The 13156-nt window shown below is 42.4% G+C and overlaps 2 pseudogenes; both read right to left on the bottom strand.

The window, feature by feature from the left end:
* Nucleotides 1-55: 55 nt before the first annotated feature.
* Nucleotides 56-2262, bottom strand: LOC149109603 (uncharacterized; annotated as a pseudogene).
* Nucleotides 2263-3235: 973 nt separating this feature from the next.
* LOC149109602 (uncharacterized) lies at nt 3236-4348 on the bottom strand (annotated as a pseudogene).
* Nucleotides 4349-13156: the final 8808 nt, after the last annotated feature.

Raw genomic sequence — 13156 nt, 5'->3', positions numbered from 1 at the left:
GTCGAGATGTAGAAGCTTATTTTTCCCCACTACGGCGAAAAGTATACCTAAGTGTTGTAATACTTATGGAAATGCGTTTTAACTTGTGGTTTCCTCCACTGCTTTGAAGTGCTCAACGATCTTGGCTAGAATACGGGTTGTTTTTGTCACTCGCGGGCCTTGCTAGTTGCTTAAGATGGAGGCAGAGACAATACGCCAACAAGCCCTTTTGCTCCGAACTTCTCGAAAACATTCTTAAGATCTCGATATGAAATGCCACTTCCGGCTATTTTTTCAGCAATCTGTTGCTTGATGGGGAATTCCGCGTTTGTTGGATGATAAAGAGTTCTCGGAACGTCTGCAGGAGTTCGTAGCGACGATCAAGGTATTTCATGTCATTTTCTGCGTACTGTGTTGTTGACATGTTCTCTGTCAACATGTCCTCTGATATGTTCAAACGGGAGTCAAAGACTATTCTTCTTAAAGCTCTAACATTCTCCATTGCATCGTGTGCGGGGAAAGGTTTATGGAAAAGTGTCTGATAAATGGATTGTTGATTTAATTTAACTGTGGAACCATCCGGTAAGACCAGAGAGGGACGTTTGACCAAGTTCTTCATCACAGGGAGAGTGCCAGAAAAGAAAACGTTAAGACAGGAAAGTCTTTCACAAAGTTGATGTCCCCCTTGACGAAGAAGAGTTGGACTATCGAAAACCTGAGAGTTGTGCCCGATTAAAGCAGTATAAATATTATGATCGCTTTCCACACGCCTGACAGTTTTCTCTATTAAAGTAGATTAGAAAATTTTCGAGTGACTTTCCAAGTGACACAGTTTCGACTGGTTGATTGTCTTTGAACAGGGTCCTGACGCCTCTGACTGCTCGGACACTTAAACCATTTACCCTTGTAGCATGAATATCTACATCCCTCAAAGGCAATATATAATCGTTGAAACAGTGCAAACCTGATTGATCAACTGCTGAAAGTTGCCATATTTCTGCGGTTTTTCCAGACGTGTTTGTTTCAATATCGTAAATGATGAAATTGTAAACAGTGTTTCTGTCATAGGGAAATTCCTCCGCCACTGGTCTGATCGTTAATTCAGGAATGCATGTTTCAACGTTTTTCAGCTCCTCATTTGAAATTTTCAAATTGATGATGTCGAATTCTTGAATCAGTTTGATAGAATTGTTTGGATCCAGGTTAAGTTCTAGTCCACTTTGGTATGTGTTTCCTTCCTTAGCTTGTTTTTAACCATCAAGATTTAACTTATGCTTATGTAGCTGAACTCTTCGGCGTTTGAAATTAATGCTATTTTTTCTTAGTTTGTCTTGGGTAGCCTTGTGATCCATCCTTTCAATGTAGCTGATACAGTGTATGCCAGGTTCAATGTTGAGGCTCTCAAGCGTTTGACTAATGTACTGATATCCAAGGTTTACTTGCGAGATGCCACAGGCCACTCGGAAGTCATTACGTTTACTTCCACCGTGGTATCTAATTCTGGGATTTTTTGAGCCTATAACACTGTTTAGGGCCTCATTTCTCTGCAAATTTGACCCAGGTGATAACTTTGCAACTGCTATGTCAGTACAATATTCATCAAAAGTTCTCTCCAAAGCTTTCCTTAAGTCATCGCCATAGAGATCTTTGCCATAGGGTTAGTCAGAGTGTTTATAGTTAATAGGGTCTTTCTTGGCACCACACCATGATTCATTGCAATTTTTGTGGTGTCCAAACGAATGTGGTAGAATGCTTTTTAAGGATTTTTGAAGGGCTGTTGGAGTTCCCTTATTTTGAGACACGCTATAAGCAAAACATTTGACCAAGTAGTGGATAACTTTCTGTGAGAGAGTTGATGAATTTGCAAATTTCCCACGTTGGCTTAGGTTATACAGCCTCGTAGTAAGGGATCTTTTGGCATGCACAATGTCTGTCGACTTTTCTACAGGATAAGGGACCTTCTCTATTATATGTGCAGCTGTTGTGGAGTCTTCATCCCCGACATAAACAGATAGTTTGACATTAGAATTTAGGTTTTCAGTGAGCAAATGGACTGCTGCCATAGGCTCCATTGCTTTTGATGATGCTGTATGATTGAGTCGACAATTGTGTTGCTTGGCTTGTTTTCCAGTTTTTTTTAGCATTTGTGCAAACCCTACAGGATTTTGTTCTCGTAGTATAATCCATAATCTTCCCATAAGTTAAACCAATGACTGCAGCATGACCAGTTGACAAGTTATGCCCTTTTCCCCATTTTTGCCAACCCATGTCATATGAGCAGGGGATATTGATGCAGCCTTAGTCATCTGCTTTTACACCCTTTTCGATGGCAGCACTTCTTTCTTCTAACTTTGCAGTTTTGCAACTTTTCTTTGTTACTTGCTCTACTGTATGCCCAATCTCGTTTTCTCTACTCTTGAAAGTTACTGGTTCATAGAGGGAATATTTAATGTACACAGTAAATTATTTAGGTGGGTTTCACCGATTGCTGTATGTAGACACCCAAGAACAGCTCTTGAATTAACATCCTGAATGAGTGGACCTCTTTGACCGCTCCTGTGTTCATTGGAGGTCTTGACAACATTCTCTGTACCACACACTGCACAGGTAACTGAAAATAAACACTGAGACTAACCCACATTTTTTTTTTCTGCTGTTATGTTCAACAATGACAAATTGGCTGAAAATAAAGTAAATATATTGATACTCAGAAAGATCTGATACTTAATTCTGGCAGTGTGTTTTCTCCTTTAATTTGGAGTAAATGAGCACAAGTAAATATTTGCAAAAACTAACAGCATTTCAAAATGCAGCGAATGCAATTTGTGGTCTGTGGAAAATTTACAACTGCTTGTTTGTTCCAAATTTACCGAAAACATTTTTGTTTCTAACAATAGACAAACAATTGTGTGACGCTTGTTATAGGGTAATTATGAGGGTAAGGGTTTCAGAACTTGCCCAAAAATTTAAGGACCAACCCCAGGCTTTTCATGGCTGATTGCATATGAGATGTTTTTTAATGTATTGAAGATATACATGTATAATCAACCTCATAATTGTTTTTTGGAAACCTGTTAACTTTATAGCCTTAAAGCTGTGTGTACTTGCCATAAAATGGTAATTATTAGGTTGTAACTGTAACAAAAAATTTGTTGGAATTTTGAAATGAAATGTCAAAATGTTCAGGTACAATCATGTTGACAATTTGCTATGAACTACCTGTGCTATAATACAAAAGTTCAAATTGAGAACTATTTCAGAGCAAAGAAAGTCTTGATGAAGCACTTGTCTTAAAACTTTTAGGGAATTGCATAGTGCCACGTATGGCGAAAACAAGATTTTGAGGCAAGATTTCCGTGTAACCCCATACATTTATTATGCATATAGTTCTTCTCTTCGGTGGGGACTAATTATCGACCATTCCTTGAAACTCTGATTTCCTCTTTGCCCTCCACTCCTTTATCCCACGAGTCCTGTCGTCCGTGTTTCCACTTTGAGTGGTTTCTTTCGTGAGAACCGACCCTTCTCGTCACTCAATGGTTGTTGTGTTTCCGGTGTCAGTTGCGCCTCTACAGACAGTCCAGCTGTTTTCAGTGTTTCTTCGTCCAGGGAACTCAAAGCGAAGCCTCCGACCATAAAAAGTACACCGTGACCACTCTGCGACTTCCTTCGCGTGCGATCACGACCGTCTTCTCTCTCTGATGTCGGCGCGATAAGTGCTGCGAATTGGCTTCTCAGTTTAACCACGTCAGGAGAAGACGAAAGAAGTGTATTTTTGAACACATTTCTAGGCGTTTTTTTATGAACACTTGTTCCGGACAAAAAGGATAGCGGTAAGTGGAACGCGACTCGCGATAAAAGTCTCGCCGCCATGTTTATTTTTGTTTTTTTCTTTTCTTTTAAACTCGCGCGCTCGCGCCATTCGTACCCATGCTTCGCGCGCCAAAAAAACTATATAGAGCCACCTTAAATTCAAAACTAGCAAAATTTTTCTCAACAAATGTACGAACTACGATGTTCAGGACACCGCGCTTTCTCGAAAAGGTAAATTACATATAAAGCAATCTGGATACACCGCTCACGTTTCCGGGCAACAATCAGCACCAACAAAAAAGCGGTCAGAAGTTCTCGGTGAAGGACAGGGACAACATCTATGACTGGTACAACGCCTATTTCCGTGTTAATTTCACCTTTGAGCCCCTCGCAGATGGCGCTAATGATGCAGGCGACACACGGTCAGCTCCAATCAACGGTGCTTTTTTTCTGATAAAAAGCTTGACCGTCAAATCTGCTGGTAAACTCCTTTTACAAAGCTGACAACATACACAACGTCATATTGATCAAAAACTTGCTGGATTATTCTGACCATTATGCAAGAAGTGTGGCGAAAAGCCAGTTTTGGTATCTTGACAGCGATGCTACAAATGTAACAGCCGTCGCCGCAACAAACCTTGAAATCTGTGCGCGCGGGCTGTTTTCACACGGAGGCGCTACATTTGAAACTATCATTCTTCTCAACCGCTATTCGTTCTTTGAAGAACTGTCTGACAGACTTTTGTCTCTAATGCAGCTTGAGTTTGAGATTATGCTGCAAGATGACGAAGAAATGATTTTTCGAAATGACGGCACGGGGCGTAGGATTGTTGTCCGAAAGTTTGAATTGTGGATTCCACAGCTGACGCTGGCATCTGAAGGTCAAAAGCAAGTCAACGAAAATTTCTTAAAACCGACTCAATGGAGTTATTTAAAAGAAACGCTGCACCCTAGCTCAAGCCGAAAGGATGCAGTGGGCTCTTGTTTGATAACCTCGGACGTCAAAAACCCCAAACATGTGTTCGTCTTCTTTCAGCAGACTCAAAAACAAAAAATCCCTAGAACACAATCCCTACATCTTCGACACTTTTGACCTCGATGGAGACAGCACAGCAAATCTGTCTTCTTGCCGCCTGCAGTATGGGACCAGTTACTACCCCAAGCTGGACTGTGAAAGCGACTTCAAATTGCGAATCCTCAACCATCTGATAAACTTCCGATACAGAAAAAATGACTACAACTCGGGTACCCAGCTACAAATCGCCAACTTCTCAAAAATTTACCCCATCGTTTACTTTGACCTCAGATCAGTCAAAGAAAGTGTAACAGGTGATCCCAAGAGTTTGACTTTGCATTACTGGCTAAACGAAGCAGCCAATGCTGAAGATTACTCGATCTACGCTGTGGTCCTGAACGACGAAGACGTTGTGGTGAAACAGATTGGAAATGAACTGGTCGTTGTCTGAAAAACGGAAAATTTTTGTACCTTGATATAAGATGGCGACGACTTACCCTCCGCACGAGATTGCACTGACTGACTGGCAAAACAAAAAATTTCAAAACGATTTCCCTAAAAAATCGGCTGTAACACTACGCGTCAAGCCAGATCAAATCGGCCGAGGAGACGAGCTCCTTTTGACCAGCACTCAAATTAACCGATTAAGAAAAGCAGCCAGTGAGAAAAAAGGCGCTGATCTCAAAATGAGCAAGACACAGACTGAAAAAACCGCCCAACGTGGCGGCAGCATTTTCTCCACTCTGCTTGGGCTGGCTAGACCCTTAATCAAGCCGACGGTTAAGGCTTTGGCAAGCGCGGGGCTTAGTTTTAGTGCAGAAAAAGCGCTTAAGAAAATCTTCGGCAACGGTTACGGGGGAAGAGAAATAAAGCTCTACAAACCTGTTCAGAAGATGTCTCCAGAACAGAAAAAGGCTGTTGAAAACGTTCTTATTGGGCAAGGGATGGTTCGTGGCGGCGGAACAGCGTAATGCGGTGGATTTCTTGGAATACTAGCTTCCATTGGCGTGCCTATTGCCCTTGACTTGATAAGCAAAATGTTCGGCAAAGGGCTGCAGGCCGGGCTCCCTCCACAGCAGCGGCGTTCATTACCTCCTCTTAAAAGTGGAAAAGGGATGCACATAAACCCTTCGCCTCTCTTCGGCAGTTGGGAAGATTATAAAGAAAATGATGTTCGAAGACGTTCCGCTTTCCAATTTTGGTTTAACAAACTGGTGCAAATACCTTAAAAATCCCTGTCAAAGGGGTGTTTTCGCGCAATGAGGAAACACGTCTTCTCCATTCACCGTGTATCATCAACCTGGACGATTTCGGAAGCATGGGCACACACTGGGTTTTTTGCTGGCGTGCGAAAAACGGTGAACATGAATATTTCGACTCTTCCGGACTGCCGCCGCCGAAAGAGCGGGAATTAGAGCTGAAAAAAATTAGGAAAGAAGACCTTTCTTCGTAATGACAACCAGCTGCAGTGGGTTGGGAGCGTAAGATATGGATATTATTGTTTGCTTTTTCTGAATGAAAGAAACAAAAGCAAAAGTTTCAAAGACATCCTCGGCATGTTTTCTGACAACGTGCATGAAAACGAACGAATTGTAAGAATTATTTCTCTTAATATACGAACATGGATGGCTACTGCGAGAAAGACAGGCGTGTGACACCGAGTGTCGAAGGTACAGAAAAAATAGTTTTGACAAAAAACAATCGCAAAATGCTCAAAGCCAAGTGCGCTGTGTGCGGAATCACCAATACCCGTTTTTTTTTGTCGGGAAACTGACGGTGCCCTCTCGCGCAGAGGGCTCTGGAATCTTAAGCAGCGTCGCCGACACCGGGCTCGAGCTGTTTATCTCAAAAGATATCCTCTTTCTCGCAAAAAATGGCGTCGAGGCTGGCAGATATTATGCTTCTGAGGCAATGAGAAATCCTGCGTTGCAAAAGAAAGCAATAAACTATGGCATGAAAAAAAGCTCGGCCTGCGATTGAAAAAGTTGGGCGCGAGTTGCTTGACCAGCTTTCACCAAAAGTGAGGCCAAACCACTGATACAAGACTGATAGAGCTGAACTTGATGGCGTGGGTTTTGAAATTCATTCGGCGAGTGGAAAGCTCCCTGCCGGTTGAACCTTGCCTGGGCACAATTATACCGGCCCATACAATCATCTTGAACAACAACTGAAATATAATCCAGAAACAGGAGAAATCAGTGAAATATATCAACAGCCCACTGGCTCTACTGACGCTGTAGCTATGCAACATGACGTTGATTACAGTAGTTGCGCTTTTCGTAAACAAAAATATGGTGAAAACGAGAGAAAATGCATAAACGCCGCAGACCGTACAATGGTCAAGTCTCTTGATTCTGTTCCGTGGAAAAAAGACAACGGGAGCATGCACTCGCGCGAAACGCTATCAATTCAAAACAAAAACTTGGTTTGGGTTACAAAAAATAAAACCTTTGCTTTCTGCCAACTCTCGGTTCACAAATTTTTTCAGGCCAAAGTAGGCATTTTGTTGTTCAGAACAGCTTGAAATCGTAACACATGTTGCCTTTTTCTTGTTGTCTCATTCCAGTGTAGCGTTTTGTTGTTTAGAACAGCTTGAAATCATAATACATGTTGCCATTTTTTGATTGTCCCATTCCAATGTTGAAGATATAATCCGTGCGCTGTCTGTTTTGCAACGCGTACGCTAGCGAAGGCGGCGCCCACAGGAACATTATTGGCCCATTTTCATGTTCCAGTTTCAACACGACCGATGGTCCGTATTTATTGCGTCCACGATCTTGGACTTCATGCACCTTGTATATACCTTGCTGGATATCGCGCCATCTGATGACTTCTTCTCGCTCTTGGAAGTCTTCGATTGCTGGCCGGTAGCACCTATCTTTTGGTGGTGTGTCAACGATGTCGCAAGTTTGTCCTCGGTCCATTTTGTTAACCCCAAGAGTTGCATTCGTTTAATAGAAAAAAAAGTTGATGACGGCTTCGATAAAACTTAAATTCGACGTTGTGTTCGCCACCTGCGCCTTTTTTTTTACCAAACTCGCTTGCCAACGCGGCCCACAACAACCGCACGCACGATCTTCCTGCCTCGTCAAACACCTCTTCAATAGGCTCTTGTGCATTTCTGCACTCATCTTCTGTCATCCCCTGCCACATTATTTCTCTTACAGCCTTGGGATCAAACTGCATTCTCGCCGCCTTGACAGGTCTTGTATATATATTTCAAAAAATTACTGCTCTCGTCGCCCGTTCGAATTAACATTTGAAAATTCATGGCTACGTTTGTATATTATAAAAACATGATTGCAGGTGTTCCCTTGATTGCGTTTCTTATCAATGGATATTTCACGCCTGAGTGGCAGAGAAACGTACTTGATATCACACGCGAGATCGTCGCTGCCATGCTAGAAGAGAGAGGCTTTTGTCTTTCTTGGGAAACCCCCTTGTTTCAATACATTAGTTCCTCACGTTTCAAGCACGCAGTAATTTAATGTTGGTTGGTACGGAAAGACGAATATCACGCGCCTATTAATTTTTTTACGTCAAATAACAATAGGTGTGTACGTGTAAAACAATAGATTGCATACCTGTGCGCCTTAACAACCTGCATTCCTTTGCGCCCTAAAAAGTAAAATCGAAAAAATAAAATTTTTAACTCAAGGACTGATTTTCTTAGGGCGCTCAGGAATGCAATAACCTTCTTGAATGTTCTATATATGCAGTTGTGTGTGACTGCATTACCTGTGCCTCTGTTTACATTTCTTTTGAGAAGAGAATATTGACAAGCTCGAGCGGATTTCATTGTCTACAACTTCGGCAAATCTTGATTTCGTGTTTTGTGCGAATTTCAGAAGGTCGGCTTTGAATTTATAGGCTTCTGGGACTGCCATTTCTCACGTTCTCTTCACGCGGGATAGGGCGATGGAACATCTCCACCACGTCAGATCGATGAAAAACTTGACGCGGCCATGGTTGTTTATACCAAGGCACACGGTATGTTCAACTGGAAAAAAATTCTGGATCAGCAATCACACCCGCCTTACACACATGTATAATGGTGATTCTGGAGTCAAACAACTGGGCCTCTAAGACGCCGAGCAAAGCGAGGCGTCTTATAAGGCCGAGACTTCCTTGATCCAGAGTCACCATTATACACGTGTGTGCACTTCATGTTCATCGGTCCACTTCATAGGGGCTCTACACAAAGAATAAAACACGAATTGGCAAACGACACACACTTGAGCATTCCGCCAAATTTCCGGCCGTCCTTGCAAAGCCAAGAGTTCATTGAATCAAAATAAAGTCCTCTATAATCTGTATTTGGGGTGTCTTTTCATTGCTCACTTTACCTCCTTGAAATGAAGTCCAAATTGTGTAAAATTCCTCGTAATACTCATTGGTGCTCAAATGGTTACTTAAAGCGCCTTTGGAGGGCGAAACCTGGGTAAATCCTTGTAATGTGGTGAAATGAAAACCTGTGGGTAGTAGGACTTGGGTGCTGTGAAGTAAGCAAATGGTGTAAAACATTGCCTTTTCAACCGTTCCTTGGTTGCCCTGCTGAATCTGTGATAGTTCAAACAGGTACCACTTCTCATTTCTGAAAATCTGTTTTCGACAATAAGCGTTAAAAGACGTTTAATGCTGTATTCAGTGGTAACTGACTTAATCCTTTAGGCTCCTAGCGGAACAAAGAGCTTCGACAGTGCACCGCCAGCGGACTCTGTCTTGTACCATCTTCATCTCGTCCTCAGTCGACCTTATCCATGTCTTAACAGAATCCACTTCAAGGCCTGCTTAGTCGTTTCAGTGGCTCGTTTTCGCAGCCTGTAGCGTATCCAAAACCATCTCCGTCTTGCTATGTCGGTTGGTGTGTCAGTGCTCTTGTCCCGTACTGTCAGTCCACAGTTCCTGGTTACTAATTTTTTCCGGCCAAGGATCTTTCTGAGACATTTAAAAACAAAGCTTTGCAGCTGGTTCGATAGAGCTTGTGTCACTTTCCAGATATCTGATCCACATAGGGGACCGTTCATTTTTTATGAGGGAGGGGGGGGGGGGGCTGGTGGGATTTGGGAAGTACCATTTAAAAATCGCATGATGCCCCCTCAGCTTACCAATTTTTTCACATGCCCCCCCCCCCCTATAGCGGTCATTTTTTGGGATGACCCCCCCCCCAAAAAAAAATGAACAAACAATATTTAGATTTCAACTTTTTGAAAATTTCTCTATTATCCCCCTACTTCACGTTATTGTGCTCACTATGATGACAATATTTACAATCCCTATACTACAGACAGCTGTTGCTTAAAAAACAAATCAAAAGAAAGAGAAGTCAATTTCGGATCTCCTAGTTATGGCTCACCCTGAGCGTGTGGCATTTGGCCTCTCATTGGCATCTTCCTCATCTGAATTGATGAATGCAAGAATGACGTCACTTGAGTCATCTTCTCCCCCAGAGTCAATGGCATCACTGTCATACTCATCATTGTCACTTTCATCCGTTTCACTGCTGTCAGCACTTGCCCTGTTGTCATTTTGTGTCAATGTCCTGGCATTTCTCAGTGTTGGTTGGCCAGCTCTGAGAGGGCTCTTCTGCTGCAAGCATGAATGTCTTACAATTGTCTTTACTTTCTCACTCTTGCTGCTTTTCAAATGCTGCTTCAGCCCGTGGTGGCTCAAGTACTTGTTTAGTTCTGGAACACGTAGCTTTTTAAACTTGGTTAGATCTTCGCACAACTCAGTCCAAGGATAATCCTCATATGATTTACCTTTCGCGTCCCTACTTAACTTTGCCTTTTCTTCTGCTCTTCTCTTCTTCTTTTTCCTTTTAAATTCCAGCGCATCAAGATGCTGAAGATAATCCACCACAAACTTTGATTTGACAATAAACTTATCTGCAAATAGAGCAACGCTCTCTGGGTCAGATAAAACCAGCCTGCCACTTCCATGCTTTTTCTTCGCTTGGACCCTTGGCTGCCAGTCATCTGGATCCCGCCCTTCTTTTGGGGTCTTCTGGTAGGAGAGGTAGTGGTATTCCGGTAGGCGGGAATGGTCAGGAACTGGTTTAGGGTATCTTTCTATGGGTGGTCCAGTCCATTCACAACAAAAAGAACAAATTTCTCCTAGCTTTTCTTGACAGGACAACTTTAGAAACTCCCTGTAGTTCTCCCCCTCCTCATAGTGCTCATTCATAAACTTCTCAATCTTACCGAAGTAACAGTGGCCTGGAACAGTCTTTCCTTGATCCTGCATTGTGATACTGAACCAAGTACGAAGTGTTGTGAAAAAACTGGAAATCTGTTGATGTGTTGTGTGAAACAGATTCTTACATTTAATTTACAGATGTCTCTATTTGGAAGGTTTTTACCTCTACTCTAGTGATAGGCATGTATAAATGTTGCCCTGTGCAGGTAAAACAAAAAGCTAAAGATGAAAGATGTAAAGGAACACGATTCCACACTCTTTCAGTCCAATGGGCTTGCTTTAAAGCAGGGCGAAGAATTTGCTCACAGTTTTAATCTAAAACCGATCAAATGTATAGAAGCTAAGTTGACGAAGGTCACGCAGGACATGGAAGCACTAGAAAATAAGAAGAGCAATTATAACAGCATATTCAAGGGCATACTCAAACAGCACATCAACAAAAGGAGAAGGCAAAAAGAAAACCGCAGAAAGTCAAATGAAAGAAAGAGGAAGCGGACTGAAAACAACGTCCAACGAGTTTATGGAATCTGTGTTGGAAACCCGCAAGGAAATGATCTTCCACAATGCCTTGTGTACCCTCCTAGAACGGCCGTCCCGGAAGAGTGTATTAAAGTTGAGGATGTTGCCACTTCGTTATTTAGAAGAGATGGGCCATACATCGCACAGCTCTTGGAAGGGAATTATTTCACCGATGCTGCAAGAAGCAGAATCACCACAAACCTTGAGCAGGAAGTCAGAGATTATGTTTACACCTTCATGTACCCTGAAGAGTACACTCTGACGGAAAGCATTGCTGCTTCTTGCAGCATTGGTGAAAGAGACTCCCATAGCACCACAAGCGGCGACGAAGAACTCGACGACAGCGAAGATGAAGATGAGTGCCAGTGAAAGTTGCATTCGAAAATAACAGTGTTAAATACTTCTTTTCAGTAGCTACAAATGCTTTTTGTCGCCAAACGTTTTTTTAAAGCAGAAGGAAAGTTTGTAATAAATTTGCATCCTGCCTTCTATGTTTATTCTATAGCAATTGTTTTGATATTCAAACATTATGTCATGTTAAAGTTTTTCTAAAATATTTCACGTGACCCCCCTTTTTCCCTTATTTTTTTGGGATGGCCCCCCCTCGAAAGCCATTTTTTTTCGCATGCCCCCCCCAATCCCACCAGCCCCCCCCTACCTTATAAAAAATGAACGATCCCTAGGAGAGTAGCTTTAACATTTGCAGTTAAGATCTGCAATTTGATTTTGCTAGAAATCGACGAGGCATTCCAGACTGGTCTAAGCGTGTTGAAGGCCAGTCTGGTTTAGCCTAATCTGCTCTTCACACCCTCCTAAGCACCGCCGGTGACTTTGATGGCGCTACCCAGATATGGTGAACCTTTCTACATCTTCCAGATCTTCGAATTCGAATCGCCGCTCAACTTGATTTTATCCTTTTGCTGCATAACTTTCGTTTTCTCTTTGCTTATCCTGAGGTCAGTGCTCTCTGCGATGAGCTCCAAGTTATTGGTCTTGGCTTGCATATGTTGCAGTTTCTGAGAAAGGAGGCATAGAGTCATCTGCAAAATGTAGGTCATATAGCTGAGTTGTTAGTGTCCACTGTATCCCTGTCTCACCGTTATCCTCCACCTCTCTCATGATCTAGTCCACAAAGATAATAAAGATCATGAGGGACAGCAAGCAGCCTTACCGGACTCCTGTACTCATTTCGAAGATTCAGACTGTTTTCCACTGTGGCTGACTTGACAAGATGAGGGTTCGGAGAAGTCGTAGAGCAACTTAATGAACTTTAATGGAATTCTGTAGTGGTGTATATGCTTCCATATGAAGTTCCTGTGTCAACAATGTGTTTTCGAAATCAATAAAGTTCATTTATAATGGCGTCTGCCATTCATTAGACTGTTCTACGAAATCTTATCCTTAGGGTGGCAGCATGGTCTATGCAAGATTTGTCTTTCCTAGAGCCGGCTTGCTTACTTACATTGCAGTTGTTTGTCAAGGGCATCCCTCAGTAATTGAATGTAGATTAGTGTTCCCTTGATCCCAAAAATCTAATCAGGAGTTCTGATCTCTTGTTCCCTGAAAGTAGTTTGACAATATTCCTTGTTCCACTTAAATAAATGTCCCTGTTCCCCTGCTCTATAAGCCCTG

This window comes from Orbicella faveolata, unplaced genomic scaffold (assembly GCF_042242905.1).
Source record: "Orbicella faveolata isolate gen_17 unplaced genomic scaffold, um_ofav_v1 contig_25, whole genome shotgun sequence".
NCBI classification, from domain to species: domain Eukaryota; kingdom Metazoa; phylum Cnidaria; class Anthozoa; order Scleractinia; family Merulinidae; genus Orbicella; species Orbicella faveolata.
This window is presented reverse-complemented; position numbering and strand designations above follow the sequence as displayed.